General features: G+C 44.1%; 3 pseudogenes; all 3 read left to right on the plus strand.

Moving 5' to 3' along the window:
• LOC100467058 overlaps positions 1-4,116 on the plus strand; it is a 63,986-nt pseudogene extending 59,870 nt beyond the window's left edge.
• LOC117796037 overlaps positions 1-7,150 on the plus strand; it is a 48,719-nt pseudogene extending 41,569 nt beyond the window's left edge.
• A 2,959-nt stretch (positions 7,151-10,109) lies between these two features.
• LOC100466558 lies at positions 10,110-10,933 on the plus strand (annotated as a pseudogene).
• The last annotated feature ends 492 nt before the right edge of the window (positions 10,934-11,425 follow it).

An 11,425-nucleotide genomic window follows, 5' to 3' on the forward strand; every position in this document is an offset into this window, starting at 1 on the left:
CTGGCTTATCCACCCAGAATATTAAGCTGAGCTACTTTTCTAAAGCAAAATGGACTCCAAGCTGTTGCAAACCGGTTGTGCTCATTGATAGCCAAGGTGGATTTGTGGAGAGCATCTTTTCAACTTAGTCAACCTTAAAGGAACGGTGTGGCCTCCTCAGGGACAGATAAACCCAGCTTTGAGGCACTTACAGAAAGGACTGCTAGATGGCGCTGTTTCCCCAGATTTCCAGGGAGTCTACCTTTCAGCAGATGGCTCTTGTAGGAGAATTAACAATTAACGTCCACCATATCAGCCGAACTGGCAGAAAGTATGTTATACTCCAGAAACTACAGAGAACTGAGATTGCTCAAAGACATTCTGGTGCCAGCCTGGTCCTCTGCTGGCCAAAAATGTAATCATACACACAGCCCATCCCATCCACAATTTGGTCCCATAAATAAGGGACATTAATAACAAGAGTAAATAAGAAATATCAACTTCATTGTAAGAATCAATGAATACTTATTTTCTCAGTCTTATTATTTTATTTTGCAAGTTTTCCCTGCATATAACAGAAAACAATCACTGCTGGGCTGGAGGGTGATTATAAGGTAAAACCAAGTCTGATGTGAGTTCACTTTCTCTCACAGCTTAAAAAAGGAAACCCACCAGATGAAACACACAGGTGTCTGCTCCAAATTCACATGGTTGCTTGTAGGATATGATGAGCAGGGACCCAAGGGCTGTGGTGGCGGGTAGAAAAGATTTCTTGGCTTTCCTGATCTTTACTTTTCTGTAATAAGGCCCTTTGAGTCAAGGATACCCTACAGATATCACTCTCTTCACCAAAAGGCAAAGATGTTCTTTGTCACACAAGGAGTTAGGGAAGTCCGAAAGAGGGAAGGGCAACGAGGTCATTTGGCCCTGACTTAGCTCTGCCTCTTGCATTTCCCCCCCTTAATGTTTGCAAGCTTTATCAGCAGTATTTCCATCGATGCCCAGAAGGCAAACTCCTCTTTGATAAACAGACCTTTGGGGGAGGACGTACCACATTTTCTGCTCCCCTTATGACTTTTTGGGTAGATGGGAGCCGTGGGGCCAGGGGCGAGGGACTTAGGAGAAAGGCAGGGCAGTTCTCCCTGGCACGCAGTGGCCTTGCTCTGCCATAGGCAACCTCTACCCTGCACAGCGGCCCCCCTCCTGTTACTGTCTGGCCCGGACTTCTCCTCTGCCCAGAAACAACAATCCGTCAAAATTAAATCATTTACTGCTCCATTCTCCCTCTGCCACGGCGTTTGCAGCTCCCTTTTGCAGGCTGGGGAGATGGAAAGAATGAAACCCACGCATTTTCTTCATGTTTCCCTTCTAGTTTAATTCTGCCTTCCGTGAATTCATGGTGTGCATTGTTTAGATTTAGAGAAATGTTCTCGGTGCCAGCTCCTCTGGTGTGCATCTAAAAAAATCACTTTCAATCAACAACGTCAACAGCTCAGACTCCAGGCTGGAAGAGGGGGGGCATGGGGGGTTGCACCACTGGGAGGCAGAGTGTCGCGCCTCCTGGCAGGAAAAAGTGAGGCCCCTTGACCAGAGGCGCCAATTACTATTTTAACCACCCTCCCCCATCACCCCAGCGGCAGCTGGAGAGGAAGACACACACTGGGAGTTCCCACAGAGTCTTGCTGGCTCCCTAAGGCTTCCAGGCATTTGCCCATCTGGTGAGGCTTCCAGAGCAGGGGGCCTAATTAGGCGTCATCTGGCCACCTGAGAAGGCTCGGTGGGCCTCCCCCCCCCACCCGGCTTCCCCCTCCTCCAGGCAGGACTCCACTCTCCCAGCTGCGGATCTCTGGAGCTTGTTTGGTTGAGCAGCTGCTCAGGCTAATTATTGGATAGCAGGGTCCCCAGGTGGCTGCCTCAGACTGGAAGGGGGAGGGCAGGGCGAGGGCTGAGGGACATAAAGGGACAAGGAGGGGAACAATATGAGGGGTGGGCAGAGAAGGGTCAGAGGGAGAAGAAACAGAGAGCAGAGTTGGATGAGGGTTGCAATTCAAGTCTGCTGAGCTGGAAGGTGAGGACGGGCCCCTGACCTGCAGCAGGAGAGTGGATCCCATCGGTGGGCCCATCCGTGAGAGAACCTGCTGTGCCCTCTGCCCTCCCCACCTCCCACCTCCCACCTCCCACATCACAATATTCTCTATTCCTGCCCTTTGCTTCCGTGTGAGCACTGCCCTCTGCCCAGCCTTGCTCCTTCAGTCCAGGGACTAACCACCCATTTTCCTTAGAAGAACATGGCCTTAGAGCCCTCATTTGGGAGATAGGCTTTAGGAAGAGGGTGTTGTTTAACTGGAAATGATTCTTTGCTGTTGTCAGACTTTGCAGCTTGCAGATATGTCTGTGTTGTAAGGTGTCTCATGCCCTGGTGTCCCTAAACCGTGGCGGGTGTCCAGCACCTCTGCTAATAAGTGAGCCAGACTCTGCCCACCCCATCTTGGGCATTTTCCCTTTGCCTTCTGGGCAATCACCCCATGACATGAGGCAAATGGGAAGAATATTGGGAAAAATTAAGGGGAAGCAGAATGGAAAATAAAATTATCCACAAAGGTTTGTGTTGGCAAAAGACACCACCTCCAGGCCCCTCATGTCCCGCTGTCAGTTTGAACCCTCACTTCCCACAAAACTGAGCTGAGCCGCTGAAACACTCAATTCTGTGGATTTCTCCTCTTGTAAAGTAGGATTGTTTGAAGCAATAATATGGTGGGGAGTCAGGGGAGAGTCCCTGGACTAGGTCAAAATGAACTCTAGTTCAATTTTGGTCCTGTTATAGCTGGGCTATGTGATCATGGGTGAATCATTGCTTTTCCTCTTCCCTCCAATATCCTCATTGGAAAATGGAAGACAATGTTCTGTTAGTGTGCTAGAAGTTTTCTGAGCATATTAGGAGCTGGAATTTTTTGTTTCTGTATTTGGTTTAACAGGGCTCAAGAGGGAAAGTCTGTCTCCTGCCCTCTCCCCAAACACCCACAGTGTGATTGAAGGCCGTTTTGCTCCAGGAAAGGAAAACTCACGTACAGAGAACAGCCATTTCGAGACTCATGGGATGTGCCCCAAACTTCAGAGGGGGGGGCTGTCCAGATGTGCACACATTAATGACAGCTGTGGCAAGAATTGGAAGGCTGGGGGGATTTTCAAGGTAGCAGGAAGATAATCTCAGGATTTTGAAGTCTTGTCTGGTTCCCTCATCTCTGTCCGCCCATCCCTTGTGAATCCAGGGCCAACGTGGGAAGCCTCAGCCCGCCATGGAAGGATCCTGAGATTTGAATTCATCAAACGAGATTCACAACCTTGAGCAACACTCTTCAGAACACTAGAATCTTTTGATTCCATTGGTTCTAGGCTGTGGTCAGCTTTGGCCCTTCCAAAGGGCTCCCGGGTGTAAAACCCAGGTACACAGAGTGGATCCAGAGAGGTGAGCAAAGGAGAAGGATCTTCTTACTAAAGAGGGTCAGCTTTCAGCAGGGCATAGAATTTCTTCAGTGCTGGAGGAAGAGTCCTTGCTGTAAATTTCCCCGGAGGCCACGATAAATCCTAGAGGATAATTGTTTGTTTTTTGCAGACCACCAAGCATACTAGCTTTGTCCTCAAGTTCCAAGAGAAGATGCCCAATCCTTAATTCAAGCCTATAGATTCTGCAGGGGGATCTGGGGGCCTGGAGAGTTGATTTGGCCCAGCATGTCACTCTGGTGGGCACCTTTCCAGTGTCTCGGAGAGATGGAAACTAATCCCCTGCCTGACTAACTCCCCCCAGAAAGCTGGCCAGTGCATTCCATTGTGAGCAGTTCAAGTGCTAAGAGGACCGTTTCTTGCTTTGAACTGACAGCTGCTTCCCTGAAGCTCCCGCTCACTAATCCTGGGTCTGCTCTCTGGAACTACAGGGCATAACTATAATCCCCCTTTCAGGTGAAAGCTCTTCAGATAGGGAAGCTGGTTATCACATTCCCTAAGTCTTCCTTTGTACAAGACACACATTCCAAGTATGACGTGGTGCGAAACGCCCTCACCGTCCTGCCGTGGACCCCGGCATGTGCAGCCGCCAGGATCCAGAAAGGAAGGGAGAAACACTCGCGACGCTCCCCGTAGAGACAGATTCATGCAGGAGCTGTTGACACAGCGATGGAAGGACTGAGGGAAGAGGGAAATGTGAGCTGAGGGAGACTTCAGTAATTGCAGGAAACAGCTACGGCCCTACCAGCTGGAGGGCGAGTGAGGGAAGTGTCCCCGAGTCCAGAACTGCAGGAGGGCCACCCGCGGCAGAACAGGGACAGTGACAGTGCCAGGACTATGGAGGGTGGGAGCTCTGAGGGGCGCTGTCTCACTCATGCCGGGACCACCAATGCTGCGTGGCGTTCCTGTGGTGTTTGCATTCAGCGAAGCCCTATTTACGTGAAGCAGGTGAGACCAAACCTGTATTTTTAAAAATGAGTGTTTGGCTGAAGTTCAGGTCTCCAGTGGCTCTGTTTCTTTCTTCCTTTCCCAGCAGACTGCCCCTTTCCTCTGGTGATTGTGCCCTTCTTTTTTCCTTGGGAAATTGCATTCCTGCATTCCTGCAATGACAGCTGGGCTGTCAGTCACATGACCCCAACATGAAGCAGGGGAGGGGAGGGGAGGGCAAGGCACAGGAGACAAACTCTGCCACTTGGGCAGAGGTGCTGAGGGACACATGGTCAGTGAAACTGACCCGGATGATGGCATTTCTTACAGAAGCAGGTGTGTGGGTTCTCTACTGACATCCTTGCAGCTGCTCTGATTCTGGTTTTTTCCAAGACCCTGTTGTTCACCTCTCTTTTTACTATTATTGCAAGCACTTCCCAGTATACCTCCCATAAAGTCCTTTCTTGCTCAGGTTACCTAGGGTCTATTTCAATTGCTTACAACCAAAGAACCTGGAACGATATGCAGTCTTTATCTGTATTCCTTGTAGGCAAGAGGAAACCATCTGGCTCCATGGAGATCTATCAAGTATTGGCTCGAAAGAGGGCACACCAGCTCTCCCTCTATCTTTCTGTCTTCACAATATTAGAAATGCAGTGAATTACTGCCAACCTGGAAAGTAACCTCCTCTTGGTGTGCTGAAGAGATCTATCCTTACTGCTATGAAGTTTCAAAATCTGTGATACAATGTATGGGAATCAGGTCTGGAAAAAACAGTTTTATGGGATGACTTTGATTTGGTCATATCAAAATGGGCGCATCAAAATATAAAAATATATTTTTCATTTCCTAGAAATGTGAACAATGAACATCTCAAAGCCTCGTCCCATTCCTGGGTTTGACCTTACTGTACCTCTAAAATTCACTTTGAAATGGGAGGAAGATCAGGAAGCCAGTGTGAGTGTAATTATATTAATTGGCAATTTAGAAAATTTTCTTAAAATTAAATTGCTTTACATGACTGTCAAAATATCTTCAAAGCAGTTGCATCAAAATATCATGTATCTGACTTCTATAGATCCATATGAGTCATAAGAAATGCGTCAGATATGTTTTTTTGCAAGAAGAGGGCCCCATCCATCATCACACACTACTTTTCAGATGGACAGAACTGAGTTTATCAATAGCTTATATACTCAGTAATTCAACCAGTTAAGAAAACTCTTCTTCATAAAACTGTCATTCAGTCCATGTTCATCCACATTGTTTATAGAGATAGTTTGACAATGACTTCTTGAAATCTCAACCCAGGAAAACGTTGGATTCCCTATAACTTCTCAACACAGAAATGAGGTTAGTTTGGTAAAGCTTGTTTCATAAAAACCATGGTGGCACAAGTAATTATATTCAATCATTATCTTTTAAATATTCAAAGATATTTACTCTTTTAAAAATTGGCCAGGCCCTGGTTTCTAGTAGGGAAGGCATAAGAGGAGGGACCCTTGAAAGACCACTGACTGGCTGCCCTTCTCAATACTGAAGCTGCCACCATGCTTGTCTACTGAGGGGCCTGGCCCCACAGCCATTCACCCTCAGATGTGTTTGCCTTTGCTATGGGGGGCCCCAGACAATATGATGGAATACTCTATGAGTTTCATACTTAATGTCTTAAACCTTTAAAGACAGATGAGTTTCCAGAAAATATTATGAAAACCATTCATCTTTGGACAGCTGACTCTGATTTGGTTGGATTCAGGAGTGGAGGCAGAGTGAATAAAGTGTTTCATGTTTGAAAGGATGATAGTTTTGCTCATGGAACTGAAGTTCAGAAAGGCTTGACCAAAAATAAAGAATGCCAAGAACAATTTCTCGTTCCAGATTTGGCTCTCATTGATAAAGAAGAGTTTGAGATTACTTACGTGGTACCATGGTCCAAAACAGAAAAACCTCCAAAGGAGTCCATGAACTGGTTATTTTCCAGATGAAACCTGATGGGCCAACTCTGTGGGGTGATGCATCTAAGAGGGCAGTTGGTGTCCCTGTAGACTTAAGCTACGTAAAACCAATTGGTGTTCTCCACCCAGAATATGGAGCGACCAGCAGAGACTGTGTTCTTCGGTGAAATGAGTGTGGATAGTCATGTAACTGGGAGACATCAGTCTCATGAGAACCTCAGACTTGTGGCGGCTGTTTGGGAAAATGTCAACTACCAAGTGTCAACAGCAGAACGTGCTTCTAATTCTATGTCATTTCGCTGCTGAAATAGTTTGCTACTGAAATACGCAGCACTTCATTAACTGCTCTAAAATGTGTCTGTTAAGGGGCTTAGCTTCTCCCAAGAGATTCTCACTTTTATTTGAAGGAGGTGGTAAGTTAATTAGCTACATCCCTTGCATTTTTGAAAGCCACCTCTGTCTTTTGTCACCACCGCTTCCTTCCGGAAATAGTTCTGTTCATTTCCCCCATGGTATTTGAGTATCTGTTGTAAGTTAGAAATTGTTGCCACTACTGCATGATCTTGATTTTTCATTTGTTTCAGAATATCTCTTCTTCTGTATTTGGACAATCCTTTGCTTTATAAAATTTTATTATATTCAAATGATAATGTCACATTTCCATACCTGTGACAATATTTTAATATTATTTGTACATAATGTCTATCTTTTCATCATGTCTATTTTTCTGGGATATTTAAACAATTTCTTTGCTCAGTAAAGTTTATTTTGTGATGTCAAATGTGATTCATAAAAATTTAGGTCAAATATATTTCTTTACTTTGGAAAAGTAAAAAATCATATGTGTCATCTGTATTAATTATGGTTTCACATTAATTATTAGTCATTCTAACTTGGAAAATAATGTAATTATGTCTTGGTATTAAAAAACTTTAGAAGACTTGTTGGTTTATATGCTGAAGTGTGTTCCTTTAGAATTAATTTTACTGAGGTTCCTCAAGATGTTAAAAATAGAGCTACCCTAAGACCCAGCAACGGCCCTTCTAAGTATTTACCCTGAAGATACAGATGTAGTAAAAAGAAGGGGCACATGCACCTCAATGCTCATAGCAGCAATGTCCACAATAGCCAAACTGTGGAAGGAGCCAAAATCCCCTTCAACAGATGAATGGATAGAGAAGATGTGGTCCATGTATACAATGGAATATTATTCATCCATCAGAAAGGATGAATACCCACCATTTGCAACGACATATATGGAACTGGCAGGGATTATGCTAAGTGAAATAAGTCAAGCAGAGGAACACAATTATCATATGGTTTCACTCATATAGGGGACATAAGGAATAGCGCAGAGGACCACAGGGGAAGGGAGGGAAAACTGAATGGGAAGAAATCAGAGAGGGAGACAAATCATGAGAGACTCTGGACTCCAGGAAACAAACTGAGGGTTTCAGAAGGGAGGCGGGTTGGGGGAATGGGGTAATTGGGTATGAGTATTAAGGAGGGCATGTGATGTGAAGAGTACTGGGTGTTACACGCAACTAATGAATCGTTGAACACTACATCAAAAACTAATGATGAACTGGTTATTTTCCAGATGAAACCTGATGAACCAGCTGGCTAAGTGAACATAATAATAATTAAAATAAAATTAAATAATTTTAAAAATAAAATTAATTTTATTAATTTATACTTTATTTTTATTTTTTAATTTTTTTAAGTTTATTTATTTATTTTAGAGAGGGGGCAGGAAGGGGAGGGGGAGAGGGAGAGAGACTCTCAAGCAGACTCCCCGCTGAGCACAGAGCCCAGTGCAGGGCTCTGATCCCACAACCCTGAGACCATGACCTAAGCCGAAATCAAGAGTCAGACGCTAAACCAACTGAGCCACCCAGGCTTCTCAACTTCATTTTAAATCACTACTTAACAAGGATACTTGGGACACCTCTTTGTTTTAAGGAGATATTTATGGCTACGGAAATACTTGCTGTAATAAAAGTCTGTATATCCATAAAGAAATATTACCAGGTCTGGATACTTTGACTTTTACCTTTCTGTAATCCACCCATTTCCTCTTTTTTTTTTTTTTTTTTTTAATTGGAGCATGTTCCTACTCACCAAAATGCAGCTGCTTACACCCCACACCTTCCTCTGTGGAGTGGGATGTCATTCGCCTCAACACATCTGAGCAGCCAGATGTTTTCCTGTCTCCTTGCTTCCCTCAGGTTTCAATTTCCTACTAACCATATTTGTTCAAGCCTTCCCAGTTTGAAGATCACTTTCTTTGATAGAAAAAGCAATATAGGAGTTGAATTGCCCTGCTTTTCTCTGTTAGCTTTCAACATGACATCATTTGCCCCCAGTGGGCCCTTCATTCCTCGTTCTTCCTGCTCTGGCCACAGCCCAAAGCCCCCTTGTGATGCCCTTACACGGATGTTTAAGCCTCAGGGCAGTTTGGACTCTGATTTTCCTAAGATCATTAGGACTGGGTAATATGCCTTTGTTATAAGTGCTTCTTTTCATATTTCAGGCATTTCTCTTTAAAATAGGGGATGATTAAAGAGTTCTCTGCATGTTTTTGTTGTTGTTGTTTGCTCTCGGTTTGTTTCTTAAAAGACACTTCCCTTTTCCTTCTTGATCGATGTCATTTGTTGTTATGGACTGAATGTTTGTGTCCCCCTAAAATTCATATGCTGAAATCTAATCCCCAGAGTAGTGGTACTTGGAGATGGAGCTTTGGGGAGGTGATGTGGTCCGGAGGGCAGAGCCTTCATGAATGGGATTAGTACCCTGATAAGGAGAGGCCAAGGAATGGCTCACTCTCCCTGTGCCACGTGAGGATACAAGGAGAAGTTGGCAGTCTGTGACTCAAAGGGGTTTTCTGGAGAACCTGACCTTGCTGGCACCCTGACTGCTGACTTCCAGCCTTCAGAGCTGTGCGAAATAGATTTCTGTTGTGTGTAAGCCACCCAGGCTCTGATACTTTGTTACAGGAGCCCAAATGGACTAAGACATTAGTTACTGTTCAGGTAGGATTCTTTCCCGGGAAACTCCTTTCTTCTTTTAGCCATTTTAACTTTTAGAATGTTGCCAAGGGGTCATACCCACCTTTTCTCTGAACTTTTACAAACTATTTTTCCCCCTGAAATTTAGAATTTATGTCTAATTATGGCCAATATTCCTGTTGGGGAGCAAGAATATCCTGTCCCTTTTAAGCTGCTTGTAGCCAGACTGAGAATCAAATTGACATGAGACAGATTAACAGGAGAAAATCAAATTTAATAGTGTTCATACAGGGAATTCACACAGACATGGAAATCCAAAAGGTGGGCAAAATATATATGTCATTCTGCACTAAGGAGAGGGAGGTAAGGGTCTGGGACTTCTTTTGAAAGAAGGAATGCAATTCACAGGAAGATAAGAAAGAATAAATATTTGGAAAGCAAACATTTTCTGGGCCACTTGGAAGCAATGGGACATAGAGGACTTTAATCAAACAGGTCCTGTTAGGTTTCTCCCTGTCTACCATACCTAGTTTATATCATAATACAGTTATTAATGGTGATAGCTTTCTTCCTGTAAAGTCTTCTAAGGCAAATGAGGGAGAGGAAAGGAACTTTTCCTCAATCTGCTGGGATTGCTTTTGAAATCAAAATAATCTTCATGCTACAGTGGCCCATCTTGGGGTGGCCTGTCCTTGGACCCTAACACTTCCTTCATTCTTTGGCTGTTAATAGTTCCACAATGATGATAGTCACTTTATCTGACTATTTATTTGACTACACTAGGCTGATTGTGCCTGTGGGTTAGTAAGAAGCCTTCAAGTAGTAGCCGAAAGATCAGGGGCCTCTGAATTTGGCCGATTTGGGTTCAAATCTCCACAAACATGCTGATGATCTTAAACCATCCACTTGACCTGTCTGACTCCTAGGGTTAAAAAATTAAGTCAATTATATAACTTTGCAAGGATGCTTTTAAAATCATTAAGAATATAAAATTAACTCAGTAAATGGTATCCATTGCTATCACTGCTTGCATAATGTTTTTGGTCTTTAGGGATACTTTCCCGCTCCAGCCTATATGCTAATATATGTGCATGAGCTTTCCTTCCTCGTTGCCGGCCATCTTGGTGGCTGCTCTTGGTTGGTGCTGTCCCACACCTAAGGTGGGAAGACGAAAAAGTCTCTGGAGTCGATCAACTCTAGGCTCCAACTTGTTATGGAAAGTAGAAAGTACGCTCTGGGGTACAAGCAGACTCTGAAAATGATCAGACATGGCAAAGGGAAATTGGTCAACCTGCCAACAGCTGCCCAGCCTTGAGGGAATCTGAAATAGAATACTGTGCCATGTTGGCCAAAACCAGCGTCCAGCCCTATGGTGGCAATAATATTGAATTGGGCACAGCATGTGGGAAATACTATAGCGTAGGCACACCGGCTTTCATTGATCCAGGAGATTCTGATACCATGAGAAGCTTGCCAGAACAGACTGCTGAAAAGGAAATCATGCAAAAATTTTTCTTTAATAAAACTGGCCAGAGCTTGCTAAAAAAAAAAAAATGTGTGTGAGTTGGTGGTGTGAATAAGTAAAGCTACAATAGGTAACATTAGGGTTGAAATAGAGACATACTGGTGGAAAAGAGCATATGGGTTGAGCACATAGGTTCTGAAGCTAAAAGGAATACCTTTCCAGGCTGCATGTTAGCTTTCTGATCTTTGGCAAATGGCCGGAATGTGCTGTGTTCCCCTTTCTTTATCTACAAAACAGTCCTAACTCATTGATTTGTTATAAAGATTTGAATGAGTAAATACATGTAATTGCTTAGAATATCACCCGGCACATAGCACTTGCTAATGTCAGCCCTTATTATTATCATGCTGAGGATCTCATTGTATGAAGACAGAGCTGAGCGTGCCGAAAGCACCAACATTCCCATGTCAACCAGAGTATCGGAAATAACACCGAGAAACTCTCAGAGATAAACAGGGCTAAGAAAATGAACAAAAGAAAGCTACTGAAATGTTCACGAGAATGCTTAGATTGCTAAATCCCTCTATTGG

Source organism: Ailuropoda melanoleuca, chromosome 14, assembly GCF_002007445.2.
Source record: "Ailuropoda melanoleuca isolate Jingjing chromosome 14, ASM200744v2, whole genome shotgun sequence".
Classification (NCBI taxonomy): Eukaryota; Metazoa; Chordata; class Mammalia; order Carnivora; family Ursidae; genus Ailuropoda; species Ailuropoda melanoleuca.